This window comes from Dermacentor silvarum, chromosome 5, assembly GCF_013339745.2.
Source record: "Dermacentor silvarum isolate Dsil-2018 chromosome 5, BIME_Dsil_1.4, whole genome shotgun sequence".
In the NCBI taxonomy this organism is placed as follows: domain Eukaryota; kingdom Metazoa; phylum Arthropoda; class Arachnida; order Ixodida; family Ixodidae; genus Dermacentor; species Dermacentor silvarum.
Window position 1 is genome coordinate 98,177,574 of NC_051158.1, and position 5,968 is coordinate 98,183,541.

At 45.8% G+C, this 5,968-nt stretch overlaps 1 long non-coding RNA gene across 1 annotated transcript; it reads right to left on the reverse strand.

Annotated features, from left to right (window-relative positions):
* Positions 1–2,227: 2,227 nt before the first annotated feature.
* On the reverse strand, positions 2,228–4,706 carry LOC125945917 (uncharacterized). The gene is made up of 3 exons (XR_007467211.1): positions 4,317–4,706; positions 2,705–3,532; positions 2,228–2,458 (listed from the first exon to the last, which is right to left on the reverse strand). It is a non-coding gene; the product is annotated as an uncharacterized LOC125945917 (long non-coding RNA).
* Positions 4,707–5,968: the final 1,262 nt, after the last annotated feature.

Below are 5,968 nucleotides of genomic sequence, written 5' to 3' on the forward strand. Positions count from 1 at the left end.
AAATAGAAAGGACAACGTCATGCAAGCTCTTTTCGAAGGAATATCTTAAAAACTGGTGTCGGTCACCAAGTTCGCACTTACTGGGTAAATTTTTCATAGAGGCTGACTTGAATTTTGTAATTACCGCATGCTCTTTAAATTGAAAATGAAAGCTAGCCGATTGCAATAAGTCCATATGGAGTTTAATACTATATAGGATAGATACACTTGACATTAATTGCCTTGAATATACTGTATTGGCGAATAAAGCACCTTTATTATCACCAATGCTCTGGGCTTGTTATATATAGCCTTTGTCGAAGACCAATGCGTACACATATGTGAACGTATACATGTTTGTGTGTCACTTACAGTCCTCTTGAGCATAAAGAAACAACACCCTTGGTGCCAATCGGAGGGTGCGAAAGATGTACGCACCCTATATATAGGGTGTAGTGTTGTAAAATAATGACAGAATGGTGTTAAAGGGTGGAATCAACGGTCTGGAAATAAGAATACACCCTTTTGGGTGTAAAAACTTTTACTGTGTACATTTACTACTCGGCAATAAGAGGTACACCGCTTGCTGAAGCAATATAGACAGACCCCCAAAACCGAGTGCTTCAAATACAATCCCGATTTATTTCATAATACCTATCATATCTAGATTTCCTGTGACGTTTAAACAGTAAACATTGCTATTGTACTTCGAGAGTAAATATGACACAAGTGTTTTACTAGTCGCCTTTTCATTTCATGTCTCGTTTGTACTATTAAGCAATTCTGACTGCCTTTCGTGCATGCATGCATATATATATATATATATATATATATATATATAAGAAGTTCTTTGACGCGCACCTAAATAAAAGTACACCTAAGTTCTTGCATTTCGCTCCCCATCGAATTGAAGCCGCCGCGGCCAGGAGTCGAGCCCGCTATTTAACCACTGATTCACCATGGCGGCTAAGCAGCCATAAAGACAAGGACGGTATAAGGACAAATAAACGTGTTTTAACCCAAATGTAGCATTAATATCGTAACTTTTAATATCATTTAGCCCCTCTCGCTTATGAATCGCATATTATATATGATAGAGAGAGACAAGTGGATTCCCTTTTGCCTTCCGTGGCTTCCTTTTCGGCTGGTCATAGAGAAAGAACCGCGGTGTAATAGGCAAAAAGGAATATAGTTTATTTAACAAAATAAATGTCGCAGCACCGTCTTGGAACCGTTATACGAGGAAACTGACACGTCCCAGGGTTACACGATGGGTTAAAACGTGACGGCCGCGCCACGCACCACTAGCACGGTCCACGCGCTGCTCTATCTGAATAAGTCCAGTTGAAATTTATTGCGCTTAATTCCCGTCGCTAAGCGAGGCACGGGACCCCGGACGATATGCCAAGGTCAACGTGGTCGCTGTGCCAGATTAATGCGAGGTGACCGTACGGCGTCTAGTATCTTCAATGCCGGCCGAACCCAGAGATATATTCATAGTCGCGTGCAGGTGGCGCCATTTCAGCAGAAGCAAGGCTTTACCGTCCACTAAATGTTCACGGAACACCCGGGCGAATTTCGCGCATCCCGGAATCCCGCTGACGTATTTCAGCACGTCGTCGACCGTTCAGCTATTCGGATCCTCTACCCGCAGTGCCGATGGCTCCATGAACGTGTCACCATAGAGAAACATATACAAGGATAAGAGAGGGCACTTCCATAGGCTCCGCACAGTCGAGTTTGCGGCTGCTCTGGCGCCATCTGCCGCAGCGACGCAACAGTGTTGGGAAGTGGGCGCCGCAGCTCGGCTGGCTTTCCCGCGCGCTACGTTTCGTCTGGGCCACGGTTGAAGCCGTTTTGCTTTGTTCACCAGCCTCCTTATTTTTTTTATACGTCTTGCGACGGTGCGATGGCATGCGCTTCATCGGCAAGCGTCGGAGGTGAAAAAAAAAAGGCAAGCAATACGCAGCTCGTACTCCCTGCCTCAAGACCTTTGTAATGCGCAACGCGTTTGTCTTTGTTCGTCATTGTGATCTCCTTTAGCAGTATTGCATGGTCTGATCTGTTCTGTCGGTGCAAGGAAGCACATCATAACAGTTGTTTATTCAGAACGATTGTGGCGACAACTTTTTTCCAATGTCTCTCAGTAAAGAAATCAACTCCTGTGCTCTTTTGCCCAACTCTTCTTGAAGGAGTAGTTGCCGCCTGCGCAGCTCGTACTCCCTGCCTCGAGACCTTTGTAATGCGCAACGCGTTTGTCGTCGTCCGTCATTGTGATCTCCTTTAGCAGTATTGCATGGTCTGATCTGTTCTGTCGGTGCAAGGAAGCACAACATAACAGTTCTGTATTCAGAACGATTGTGGCGACAACTTTTTTCCAATGTCCCTCAGTAAAGAAATCAACTCCTGTTCTCTTCTGCCCAACTCTTCTTGAAGGAGTAGTTGCCGCCTGCGCAGCTCGTACTCCCTGCCTCGAGACCTTTGTAATGCGCAACGCGTTTGTCGTCGTCCGTCATTGTGATCTCCTTTAGCAGTATTGCATGGTCTGATCTGTTCTGTCGGTGCAAGGAAGCACAACATAACAGTTCTTTATTCAGAACGATTGTGGCGACAACTTTTTTCCAATGTCCCTCAGTAAAGAAATCAACTCCTGTTCTCTTGCCCAACTCTTCTTGAAGGACTAGTTGCCACCTGCGCAGCTCGTACTCCCTGCCTGCCTCGAGACCTTTGTAATGAGCAACGCGTTTGTCGTCGTCCGTCATTGTGATCTGCTTTAGCAGTATTGCATGGTCTGATCTGTTCTGTGGGTGCAAGGAACCATATCATAAGTGTTGAAACATGTCTTTATTTACAAAGATTGTGGTTACAACTTCTTTCCAATGTATCTTAGGACAGAAATCAACTCCTGTTCTCTCTTCCCAGATTCTTCTTGAAGAAGCAGTTGCCGCCAACACAGCTCATGTTCCCTCGCTTTTGATCTTTCAAATGCGTAACGCATTTGTTTGTGCTCTTCAATTATCTGCTTCAGCAGAATCGCAACATGGCCTGACGGGGTTTTTTTCTTTAAGCTCGCAAGTTGGCCTTGCACATTTTGTACCTCCGCCTCGTTGCTGTGCGCCGTTGGTGCTGGGAGCGCATTTTCTTCTGCACATGGTGACGGCGGCACATCCAACATGTCCTTGTCTGGAGGAGGCTCCGGCTGATCATCTGCTGCCGGGTCGCCCACCTCCATTTGACGGAGAATCTGTAACACATTATACAGGCAAAGCATAAGCCTCTAGAACTTGCACTGTAAACTTCAAGCATGTACAGCAATTGAGTGTGCACTATACAAGACTGCATGTGACAATGCTACAAATATACTGTGAATATCTGCATTGACGCATTGATGTGCGTTTTTCTCACCTGCTCAACAGTTGCGTCGTCACTGCATGCACTTTCGCACACCAGTGTTGCGTCGTTGATCGGCAATGTTTCCAGAAATTTGTGTAGTTCCCAATAAAAGGGCCACCGAATGCAGCCCGAGCCGGTCCTTTTGTTTTTGTTGATCTCTCTGAAAGTAAAATGATTATTTTATAGTGTGATGTTGCTAACCACAATAAAATGATGCTTGTAAGATGAACAAATTTTAAAAATTAAATTATGGGGTTTTACGTGTCAAAACCACGATCTGATTATGAGGCACGCCGTAGTGGGGCCTCCGGAAATTTGGACCACCTGGGGTTCTTTAACGACCTCAAAGATTGCCTAAGTACACGGGCGTTTTCGCATTTCGCCGCCATCGATAATGTGAACAAATGTATCATGCTAAACACACAATTGTAGGGCGAGACACCGCATAGCGCTCTCTAATTGGAAGCGGGATGCTCCCCTGTAGCAATGCTGCATTTTTGTTAGCCACGCTAGCGACGTGCGTGAGTTAGGGCAGTACCACGTGTTCTTGTGGTAACGCATCTGATCGCTTCGACGAGTTTTGCAGCGTACCTCTGAACAGCGCGTAACAGCCTGCCCAAAGGCCGAACTTCATTTAAACCCACAAGACGCAACGCCACGGTAAATTCGCAGATCGCCCAACCTGTGCACGTCTAACAAAATACGCTGGCTGCGTTGCTTATAACCGACGAAACGCGCATCGCCGTGTTGTAGCGCTCCGTCGTAAAGCACGCACGCACGCTGCCCATCGATTTGCATTACAAAATATGCTGTACCGATCTCGAATAACGATGGCAAGTCGCACGTTAACAGTCCTTAACACGCTAGCACAAAGCATGGAAACCGTCGGTTCGTTGTCGGGGTCACACGAGAGTATATATGTTTAAAAGTAGTAGTGCACTCACCTGTACTTATTTGCGAGATTTTCGATCTTGCTTTTTATTTCTTTTAGCGTCTTCTCAATACCGGCTGCTCGCAACTTTTCAAAAATACCTTTGCATTACGCTTTGCCCGCCGCAAGTCGCCGATGTGGTCCTCCCAAATCCTAATCAAAGTAAACGTCTCCGCTTCCGTCCAACGGGCCCTTTCTTTTCCTTTGGAAGCTTCAGGCTGCGTTGAGGTCATCGTTTCTGCGCCGGCTGACTGCTCGCTAGCTGCTTCGATCACCTTCAGACTTCAACTCAGCACAGTGCCAAACATAGCCAGCAACGCTCTCGACAGTATTGCTGGGAAAGAGAATACTCAAACCTTTTGAGAACGAATAAGTTGAATCGTTTGGTAAAAAATTAAACAATACACTTAAAAATAAAACATACTAATAACTGCAATGAGTTATTAACTTTTAATAGAAAATTTCATCGCAGCCAATCTTCGGCGAGAGTACTCATTCGCGACAGGAACCCATTCGAATGTGTTCAGCGAACTCATTCGTTTACAGAAGTCATTTTCGTTCAATGACATTATATGTTCCCGTGTGGCAGCCAACTAACCACATTAAATGTAAATGTCATTAGGTGCAAATGACATTGAGCCTTCTCGTGTGACAGGGGTATTACCCGAGAGCAGATAAGAACCTTACCAAAAGCGAGGAAGTTATGTGGAGGAAACTGCAAACAGGGGTATTTCCGAACCACAACTGTTGAACAAATGGCATCCCTCGGTGTATAGCCCTCGGTGTAGGCATTGTAATGGTATAGCGGACTTAGTCCACATGGTTTGGACGTGTCGTAACTTTGATGAGCCAGATAGATGCAGAGAATCCTGGGAGTCCTTGCTACTCAACGAAGAAAATGCTCAACGGCAAGTCATCGGTCTCGCCCTGACCGCCGCCGCGTCCCAAGGGATCCCGGGATGGTCGACGGTTAGGGAGGATGAGTGTGGGCCAATAAAGTCTCTCTCTCTCTCTCGAAGTTAGAAAAAATATCGGTGTCCTAAGTTGCGTACTGAAAAAAAAACATACCAAGTGGTGTCAAAGTGTGATCTATTGAAACATCCCAGGATTATTTTTCTTTTGGGGGGGGGGGGGGGGGGGAGAACGGGAAGGGTCAACATTTCCACAGCCTTTCCGTTTTTGCGAACCGTCTTTGCTGCTGTGCTTCGACTTTCAGTGTTGTCTCCTATGACTGAAAATTTCACATGAAAACTCACGTCCTTGAATAGCTGGCCAATCTATGGTTGCGTGCAGTAACGATGGTCACATTAACTACAAATATCTTTGTCAGTCTCTTCTGACACAGCCTTGTCATTTGCTCTACAGTCGTAGGCTTTGCCATCTTCTGCTTTCCTTGTGAAAAATGCACTTGCGTTTTCTGGAATTATAAAACGGTGCTGGGGCCAACTTTCTTTTTTTCTGACATATTCGATGCTGGCGGAGTGTTGCTGGTTTGGTGCATTTAGTACCTTGTATAGCAGAGGCTCAACCATTGTAAAAATGTTGCCGGCAATGTGGGCGTTTGCATGGGCGCTCGAATTGCGTCAAGTAGTAATGTGCAGCGTGCTGAAGCTGTTCCATCACCCGTTGCCTGTACTACTTGACATGAGACTTCGCAGCAACGAT